Genomic DNA, 10902 nt, shown 5'->3' on the forward strand with positions numbered 1-10902 from the left:
GTTTTGTTGTTGTTGTTAAGGTTTTTTAGTTATTTATATATTCTGGATATTAAACCCTATTGGAGAAACAACTGGCAAAGATCTCTCATTCTGTAGGCTCTTTCTTCATATTCTTAATTATTTCCTTTGCAGTGACATAACACTATATTTGTTATTGATTCCTGGCTTTATTTATTATGCTTTAGAAGTCTCGTTCGGGAAATTGGTGCCTATACCAATATGTTCAAATGTTAAGTCTATTCTTTTAACAGTTGCAAAGTTTCTGGCTTAGTTCCTTGGTCTTTAATCCTCTTTGAGTTGATTTTTGTGCTGGGTGAAAGAGAGGAGCCTAGTTTCATTCTTCTCTATATGGATATCCTGTTTTCCTAGTACCATTTGTTAAAAAGTCTATCTTTTCTCCAATGTATATATTTGGCACTCTTTTTGAGTATCAGTTGATTGTATCTATGTGGATTTGTCTGTGTGGTTCATGTCTGTTTGGGGGCCAATATGATGCTGGTTTTGGTACTCTAGCTGTGTAGTGTAATATGAGGTCTGGCATTGTGTTCCCTCCAGCATCACTCTCCTGCACAGAATCACGTTAGCTATTCTGGGTCTCCTATTTCTTCAAGATTAATTTTAGGACTCTTTTTTTTTTCTAGTTTGTGAAGAAAATCATTGTTATTTTGTTGGGAAATTGCATTAACTTTATGTAATACTTTTGGTAGTATGGTCATTTTGACATTTTGTTATTAAAGAGTGTATTATTAAATTCTCACACAATTTCATATTCTATCTTTTCTTTAATTATTAATTTATAGTTTCATTACACTGTGGTCAGAGAAGATACATTTTATGATTTCAATCTTCTAATTTTTATTGACACTTTTTATGGCTTACTAAATGATTTATTCTGGAAAATGTTGAATGGGTAAAATGTGTATACCAAAGAAGAATGTGTGTTCTGATGTAGTTGAATGGAATGTTCTGTATGCATCTGTTAGGTGTAGTCAGTTTATAGTTCTCTACAAGCTCTGTATTTGTAATCTCATATTTGATTGTATCCATTATCAATAATGGAGTGTTGAAGGGAAAGCAGAAGGACTGGGGAATGAAATTGACTAAATTATGTTATGTTCATGTATGTATAACACTGAAGCTTACTGTTATGCATAATTATAAAGCACCTTAGAAGAAAAAATTTAAAATGGATCATTAAAAACTTGTCCTATTTTATGGAACTATTTCTCTATTTAATTCTTTCATTTTTTACTCCATATAAAATTTAGAGATTTCTACTTGGATATGTATGATTGTTTTATCTTATGGATGAATTGATATTTGACTGATATTTTATGTCCTTATTTTATGTCCATATTTGAAACAATTTTTTACTTACTATATATTTCATCTGATTTTAAGAAGCCACCCTAGCTCTTGTTTGGTTACTAGTGGCTAGGGGAATATCTTTTATTTTGTATTTTGGCTTATTTATTTGTTGTTGTATCTAAATGAGTCTCCTGCAGACAATGTAAAATTGTATCCTAATATTTTGTTAATTTTATCAATCTCTGCCTTTTGATGGAAGAGATTAATCTTTTTATATTCATCGGTGATAAAAGGCTTCTTTCAGTCATTTTTCTATTTTTTATATATATCTGCAATTTGGTATCTCATTTCCTGGATATAAATTTTATATTAGTCCACATTTTCTTACCTTAATAAAATACCTGCAGCAGTGAATTTCTAAAGAAGAGATGTTATATATAAGTCAATTTTTGAGTCAGAACATCCAAACAGCTAGGCAGATGTCAAGACTGCCTGAAGGAGCAAGGAGTTCCATATTGAACCATAGAAAAGAGAAAAAAGGAGCCAACTATACTCACTTCGTAAAAGCACTCTTCAAAGGATTCACCAGGGTTCCTTGGAAAGTACCATGATCCATTTTGAGGGCATGTGCCTAATGACCTAAAGGCATCACACTATACCCCACCCCTTAAAGGTCCAACAATACCTCCCATTACCACCTCCCTAAATACTAACCTTCCATTCCCATGGACTTATCATATCCAAACCACAGAAGCTCCTTTCTCTCCCTCAAACACTTCTCCCCTTCTGAAGCCACCAATATGTATAAATGGTGTGACTAATGATGCCCCAGAAGTCTCATAATCTCTCTTCATTGTTCTTCATTTTTATTATCCACTTCTCCTCAGACTGGGTAAATTCAATTGACTTCTATTAAAGTTCTCTGGTTCTTTCTACTGTCTGCTTAAGTTTGCTATTGAAACTCTTTGTAACTTCTTCATTTAATTTATTGCATGTTAGGCTCTAGAATTTCTGTTTGGGGCCTTTTATAATATTTCATAATAATTTATAAAGTATCTCTTTATAAATATTTAGTATTTTATGAGACATCATTACTGATTTCCTTTAACTCTTTGTTGATGATTTTCATTCACCTCCTGAAGCATATTTAAGCCAACTGATTTAAAATCTTTGCTAAATGAATTAAGTGACTTTTTCCCACAAGGAATATGTTATTTTTTCTGTAAATGGACCAAACTTTATACTTATGATTTTTAATTTTTTGTAAAATGTAGACATTTCGAAAATATAACATGGGAACTCTAGAAATCAGATTCTTCCTTTAGCTCAGGATTTGTTTTTGATGGTGAGTGTGATTTTAATAATTTCTTAAGGGTTTTGTTTAGTTTTAATCTTCTTTGGAAAAACTGCATTAGCCATGTGAGGGCTCTAATGTTTCTGATCCTTTACCTGGTGCTCACCTAATGTATTACCAGAGTAGTTTTTTTTCTTTTTAATTCTTGGAAAAGAAAACAGAAAATGTTATCACAAAAGGACCAGGCTGGATGCAAACTTTACAGATCAGCTTAGCTGATGGATCCACTTTCCTGGTGGAAAATGAGCCACCAGCTAAAGGGAGGGTTTATGCTTGTATAGGTTACACTAAGAGGTGACTTAATTAATGAGCATGTCAGTTTGGGCTATCTTTACTGGGCCAGATGGAATTTATGGTGTTAGTGGGTATGGGGTCTGTGGTCAGTGCCAAGGATTTATTTTCACTGGGTCAGATGGAGGGTGTGGGGTCAGTCTGTGGTGGGATCAATGCTTTGGCCTCTTTTCAGAAATTGTCATTTCAGATTTGATGGATATTTATTCCGTGGGACCTGTATTGTCACTTTGAAAGACAGTGACTCCTTCATTCCTTCTCCCTGGGCCACATCATTTTGGAGTTTGTCTTTTTCCATATCCAATAGAAACCTCCTCCAGTGTTTGCTTTGGTTCAGTGTCAATGTCCAGCCAGGCCCTTTACCACTCTGCCTTGCCTTCCACTTTCTGCTTGTACTCACCAACTAGAGGTGGAAACTTGGGTCTTCTCAGGTATTTTCTGGTTATATATACTGTTGTGGGAATTCATGGCTTTCTCAATTTCTGTATACAGGAGGCTGTCAGTTTTCTAATTCCCCACAGAGCTCTCTTCCTAGTCTTTCCTCCTGAGTTTCCAACACACATATGGTTTCCTCATAATCTCTTCCAAAGGCAGTAGCAAGAAGTTCATTGGCCTCTCAGTATTTTCAGGAATAGCCTCTGAATATATATTTTATTGCCTAGGAAATCTCTGACAGTCCATATCACAACAGTCTCGGGTCAGATTACTCTTCCATGATAAGATGTGGCAGTACACGAGGTTTCAATTCAGCATCCACAACACATAGAAACTAAAGGTGTCTTTATAAGAACACCTCTACCTGACCATGATGTACTTTATTATTGTGATGGAATCCTAAAGTTGAAACATGTCATGATACATTTTCTATGTCAAAAAAATATAATATAGACCTAAGTAGATATTTTCCAATCTTAGACATACACTTGGCCAACAGGTATATGAAAAAACATGCTCCATATCTCTAAATGATCAAGGAATTATGAATGAAACACAATGAGGCAACACTTCACTCCCTTAAGAATGGTTATTATACAAAGGACAAAAATAAAAAATGCTGGTGAGGAAATGGGGAAGGGGAATTTATATGCTGTTGGTGGAAATGTAAATTAGTATAACCATTATTGTAAATAGTAAGTACATTCCACAAAGATTGTAAAAGGAAATTCCCATATGATTCAGAAATGCCATTACAGAGTTTATGTCCAACTGAAATAAAATCAGTATGTCAAAAGACATCTGCATTTGCATATCAATTATAGCAATATTCACAACAGCTGTGCACTGGAAGAAAATCTAAACACCCATCAGGGACGACTGAACAAAGGGAAGATGACATGTATACACAATGGAATAATCCATAACAATGAATGAAACCCTGTCATTTGTGACATCATGGATGGAACTGAAAGACATGTTAAGTGAAATAAGCCATGCAAAAGAAACAAAATTACGTATGATCTCACTCACTTGGAGAGTCTAAATATACTGACCACATAGAAGTAGAGAATATATCTGGGAAAAAGAAATGGCCAAAGAGTGACAGCTGGAAAAGTAGAACAAGTTCCCAGAATAAACAATTCTGCATGGATAATTCAATAAGTCCTGAGAGATGCTCCTACTCCAGAGAAATAATAACACTTCAGACAGTAGACAGAGACCAAGAAGCAAGCTAAAATTTAATAAAAAATAGAAAAGACAAGAAGAGCAAAAGCACCACAAGATGAGCAGCAGAATGACAGCTCCTCAAAGCTATGTTCCCTGACCACACAATCTAAAGCAGCCTTGAGTTTATAACCAATACCTTGCTTTTTATTTTTAGTTGTGGTTGGACAGAATACCTTTTATTTTTCTGTTTTTATATGGTGCTGAGGATCGAACCCAGAACCCTGAAATTTCTAAGCGAGCACTCTACCACTGAGCCACAACCCCAGCCCCAATAACATGCTTTCTTACACTAAATTTATTCTGAAAGTATTTTATTTATTCATGTTTTTACCCATAGTCTAATTAACCTGTTAATATGTAAACACCTCAAGGGCAGAAACCTAACCTGTCTTACTTATCAATGAACTCACAGGTCCTAGAATATTTTCCAGCATGGGTAGCCCTCAATAAATATGTGTGAAATAGATTCCTGAATTTTAGCATCTCTTTGTTAAATCTCTAGTCAGAAGTAAGACTAAGTAATCAGTGGGTGTGATGGATTCATCCTTTGATTTCACCAGCAAGCATTTGTTGAAACAGATATGAACATTTCAAGTTTTTAAAAATTATTATTAAGATTTCTCACACTAAAGAAAACATGAAGAAGGTAAAAATTATAGTCAGGATACAATCTACATTTAATGGAATGCAGATTGGAATTTAATGGAATGTAGAATGGTAAGACTTGAGCATGTGTTCTTGTCCAAATTGAAGCAACCAAGAAAGTATAATGCTCAAGATATCTTAGACTCAAGATATAGAAAACAAGATCCAAGGGGAGGTAAGTAGGAGCAGGAGGTGACAGACATTTCTTCCATGGGGACCAGAGGGAAGAACACAAAGATGATTATTAATTATAGACTTAAATTTTAAGGTGGAAAAATTTGAAAGTGAGAAAGGCCTGACCAGATGTCTTAAACATCATCTGGATTTACAAAGTGAGGTTACAAAGGTGGGAGGAGCTTCAATGAATGCTTTGTTTTTCTTTCTTACTGTCCTAGGCTCCTCTATGGGTCTTAGATTGGAAGTTCCACCAATGCTCTTGGACCTTGTTTTGCTAATTTCTCCAACCCCATTGTCTAGCAAAGTTCCTGGCAATTAGGAAGGGAGCCATCTGTGTATACAAATCAGATGTAAAATTGTGAATATGTGTTATCTGATTGTGAGGTGTGAAGGAGGAGGAAACCAAAAATTATTCTCTTTAGGGCCTGAGACACTGAGAAGATTGGAATTTTATGTGTTATTTTTGCCCACTGTTTATCTCTTCAGATCATACAAGTATATTCTTTTATTTTTGGCTTCCTCTGCAGAACTTCATATTGTGAGCTTAACCCATAATGTTGTGTATGGCTATCATATTTATTTTCAGTTTTGTATATTATTTTTATACAAAAACAAATATATCCCAAATGCTTTACTCATTTGCATGTGATAGACATTTGAGTTGTTTTCAGCATGTGAAATATTTCCAGAATGTTAAATAATATTTTAGTGCAGTTGTTCTCAATATTAATATTGCATAATAAGCATCTGAAGACATTTATAAAAATGTGGATTCCTAGCTTCTCTTGTAGTTCTAACAAGAGATATTTCGGTACTGTGAATGAACAGCATTGGCATGAAATTCTTGTGGATATGTCTTGTGGTCTGTGTTTATATATTGGCATATACCTGGAGATGGAACTCTTGGCTTCTCTCTGCTGTTTTATTTTGTGTACATGTGATGTACTGTTTTATTTGGATATGTTCTTCCTTTCTACCTTCTTGGGGCTGAGATTTATTTTATATTTTTCATCCCATTATTTAGGTTACAATCCCCCTATTTTGTGTTGACTGCCCTCCATTGTTATCTGATACATTCAAAAATAACTATCTATCAACTATTCACATATTCACTCTTATGACCAGCAAAGATCACACACATTATCCTCATTCATGCAATACCATCTCCTATACTGATTCAGAAACAAATTTAATTATAGATTGTTCTAATTTTATATTATATAAAATTATTCATGCTAATTGTTTTGTTTATTCCTTTATTAATTTGGCTAGTATGTGCTCTTAGATTCCAATTCAAATTCCCTAGGCATACTAAAAATAATGCCATACTACCACGTATTCAGTGTTGCTGTGGAGAAGCTGATATAGATCTACATTTTGTTTATCTTTAAATAACATAATTTATTTATCTTATTCTTTATTTTGAAATTATAAAAGTTGGGGCTGGGGTGTAGCTCAGTTGGTAGAGTGCTTACCTTCCATGCACAAGATCCTGGGTTCAATCCCCAGCACCAAAAAGAAAAAAAAAAAAAAAGGATGCAAGTTTTGCCAACACATATCCAATTATTGATGCTGTTCAATATTTGATGTATATTTTAAATAAGAAAAATCACTTTATGTAGCAGCTCTGGGAAAAATTCCTTATGTCTTTGGTAATTTTCTCCCATATTCTTAGTGACATTACTTCAAAATCAGTCAGTCAGAGTTGGCTGTATTTCTGGATCTATGGTCTATGTCTCATTATATTTCACCTTGTTTATGTGTCTTATGATGCTAAATTCTGGAACAATGCTCAGGAAAACATTCTAACATTCTAGCTGAAGCTTCATGTGTATATATGCAAATATTCACCAAGCAAATACTTCAACATTTAACTTCAAATGAGTTGTTTTTAAGTGCATGCAATCTAGAATGGCAATTTTGGTGTTTACACAGCGGCGGGCGGGTGCAGACGCGGAACCCCCGCACAGCGGTGGCATGATGGTCATGGCGCATTTCGTTGAGAATTTTTGGGATCACTAGGCAATGCTGAGCTGACGTGGATCTGGGGCGAACAGTCTGAACCTCTCAGAACACACACTGAGCCCGGATCGGCTGAATTCAAGCTCCCATTCGCCTGCTTCCCGCAGACAAACCGCTGTGACTCAGCACTAATCCTTCTGGCTAGAACAATTGGTCAGCCCTTCTGATCCTACGGAGGTAAATGCCAACTGAGCCTTCATAGGTAGTGGCCACAGGTTTGAAACGGGGCTTGGGAGAGACAGTAAGGACCCACCCGTTGCATTGGTCACCCGGCAAAGGGAAACGAACTGTCGCCATTTGCAAGAGATACCACCATGGCAGAGAACTGACGTCATCAGACTGCGGCGGAGGAGATAACTTCATTGAAACCCTCGGCTATAGGTGTGTAATCCCCTAGCCTTCCTTCTCCACACATCGGGGAAACTTTAAGGGCCCCTCCCAGCTCTTCCGTAAGGGCTCCTCCCAGCTCTCCCGTAAGCGCGATAGCCAGACCAAGGGAATCAGATGTGGTGTGGGACCCACGGCTCAGAACTCCTGGCTACCACTCCCACCAGTGCTGACAATTGAGGTCTCTTGCACCAGCTACTGGGGGAGTGGCTACCGGAGGGCAAGTAAAATTTGCTGAGGATTCTCAGCCCCAAGCTCTACAAACTTAGGGTCTGAGGGAATGGCAAACAGGGAGAGTGTGCCCAGTCGTTCATGAAAACAGGGCTCCCGGGAGCAGCAGACCTGGCGTGTAGCCAGTATTGTGGTGAGCGGCACCAGTGAGAGAGGCCTGGCTAGAGGAAAAGTAGGGAAGTGACTAGACACAAGAGGAGGCCCTAGGCACTCAGGATTGGAGACTCGCCCAGTCTGGGAGGAGGAGCTGCTGCACAGCGATTGGTTCCCGCGTATTGACAGGAGAAACTTGGCCTGGTGGGCACAGCACCACCTACTGGAAGAGAAGTTAATCAAACTCTAAGACTGCATTTATTCTTTTTTTTTCTCTTTTTTTTTTTGATTTGGGTTTTTTCTTTCATTTTAATTTTTCTTTCTTGTTGTTTTTTAATTTTTTTCAATTTTTTTTAATTTTTTTCTTCTAATTTATTTTTTATTTTTTTATTATTTTTTTTTAATTTTTCTTTTTTTTATTTCCTATTTTTTTCTTCTTTTGTCTTTTCATTTCTTTTCAATTTTCTTATTCCCCCTTCCTTGAATTCTACCTGCTTACTCTCATTCTCTTTAGTGACTTCTTCCCTTCCCTTCTAATACCTTTCCTCCCAAGCATCAAATAAATTTATAGGAGTAAACAGTAACTCAGCAGTCAAACAGAACAAGAAGTAACATGAGCAGCTTGAAAAAGCAAGGAAGAAAAGGAGTACAAACAATGCAGAACAGCCCAAATATTCAGGAGGACCTAGAGTCATCAGAAAAAATGGTCATATAAAGAACTCAAGGAACACCTTAGACAGATGGAATGGAACCTTAAAGAGGATACAAGACAGCAAATTCAAGCAGTGAAAGAACACATTGAGAATGAATTATATAAACAGATAAAAGAAGAAGTTAAGCATCTTTATCAGGAGATAGAGATTATAAAAAATAATCAAACAATAATTCTAGAAATGAAAGAAACCATAAACCAAATTAAAAACTCAATTGAGAGTATCACTAACAGAGTGGAGCAAGTAGAAGCCAGAATGTCAGATAATGAAGACAAAATATATCATCTTGAAAAGAGTCTAGCCAACTCAGAAAGGCTGGTAAAAAATCACGAGAAAAACATCCAAGAGTTATGGGATAACATAGAATGGCAATTTTTCTTTTTTAATTGGTAGAGAGGACAATATTTTTTTCTTCTTTTTAAAAATTTGTTCTAATTAGTTATACATGATATTACAATGTATTTTGACATAAGTATAGTAAATCTTCTCATTCTTCTGGTTGTACATGACATAGAATCACATTGCTCATGTAATCATAGGATAATAATGTCTGATTTATTCTAGTATAAAGTTTCTTCATTCAAATATCTTCTTAGGATAGCCACCTTCAAAATATAATTGACCAGTTGGCAAATTTCATCAATTTGATTTGAGATGTTTACAAAAATTATAGTTTGTGAATGGTACCTAAATATCTCCTGTTGGAACTATAAGAGAAGCTAAGAATCCACATTTTTATAAATGTCTCTAGATGCTTATTATGCAATATTAATATTGAGAACAACTGCACTAAAATATTAATTCAGTCTTTTGACACTAAGTTGACTTAAAACCAAAGGCAACTCTCTAATACATGAATACACTGATTGAATCAGTCACAGAAATGAGGGCACTACAATCCTAAACACCTCCCTTAGTTTCCTGCAATTTTTGCCTTTCCTTGAATGAACTTCTCCCTTCCTGCTCTAAATCTATCTCCATAACACAACAAAAAGCTCTATGTCAAGCTAAGAGGAAAAACCTTTGTTTAAATCATTGTCTGAAGTCTTCTAGGTTGATGATATGGACGAAATAATCTACATTAAGCACATAATTCCCCCTTTGTTGACAATAGTAGCTTTCACAACATTTTGGCTTCTCTTCCACGTTCATAATTGCTTGTGTTTCTACTTCATCTGCATTTAGACAAGACCAGCCCCAGAGGCAGACAGGGCTATAAAGGGTTACTCACTACATTTGGACACTATCTGGATGAGTGCCTTATATACAGTTCTTAAATCTACACAATAATTTATATGTATTTAAATTAGATTATGGGTCAGTGAAAAGAGGAAATACGATTTGAACAAGTATGTAATCCTGTGGCCTCTTATTATAGGCTTCTTAGAACTGACAAATTTGACTGTTTATGTCATTACAAAGGAATTCCTTCCAGACACTGTAGCCAAGGGAAAAAGATTCTTTGTACATTTCTTATCAGTAAAAGGTAACTTTTAGAAAAGATAACGAAGTGAGTTCTGGAGGTACCTAGTACATCCTTGCATAATCCTCATTAGAGGTCATCTTAGTTGGCTCCACAATGTCTAAGAACTCAGTCTTTTGCAAGAGCTAAACATAGAATGAATGGTCACATTGTTCTCTCTCTAGTCAATACAAACCCTTATTTTTCCAATTTTGCTTGGTAATAAAAAAAAATAGTGTCTTGTGGGGTACAAGCTTATACTCCCAAATCACTTATGGATCATATTTTCCCTTGGAAACATATCAAAGCACTGTCAGCTCCCCTCACGGGGTCATGTTAAAGAGTGTCTTCAAATCCATTTCACTATTATACAGGGTGCAGCAGAGCCTACTCAGTGCAGAATGCAGTGAGGCGAGTCTCATGAAACCCACACTAACTCCCCAGTTCCTACAACCAGAAAATTGCGGAAATGTGAACCAGGTTGTACAGTAGAGAAAACTCTCAGCGAGTTCACCATCCTCCGTGTCTTGCTCAGTCCCTTTCAGTAACCATTC

The sequence above is a fragment of the Urocitellus parryii genome, chromosome 4 (assembly GCF_045843805.1).
Source record: "Urocitellus parryii isolate mUroPar1 chromosome 4, mUroPar1.hap1, whole genome shotgun sequence".
In the NCBI taxonomy this organism is placed as follows: domain Eukaryota; kingdom Metazoa; phylum Chordata; class Mammalia; order Rodentia; family Sciuridae; genus Urocitellus; species Urocitellus parryii.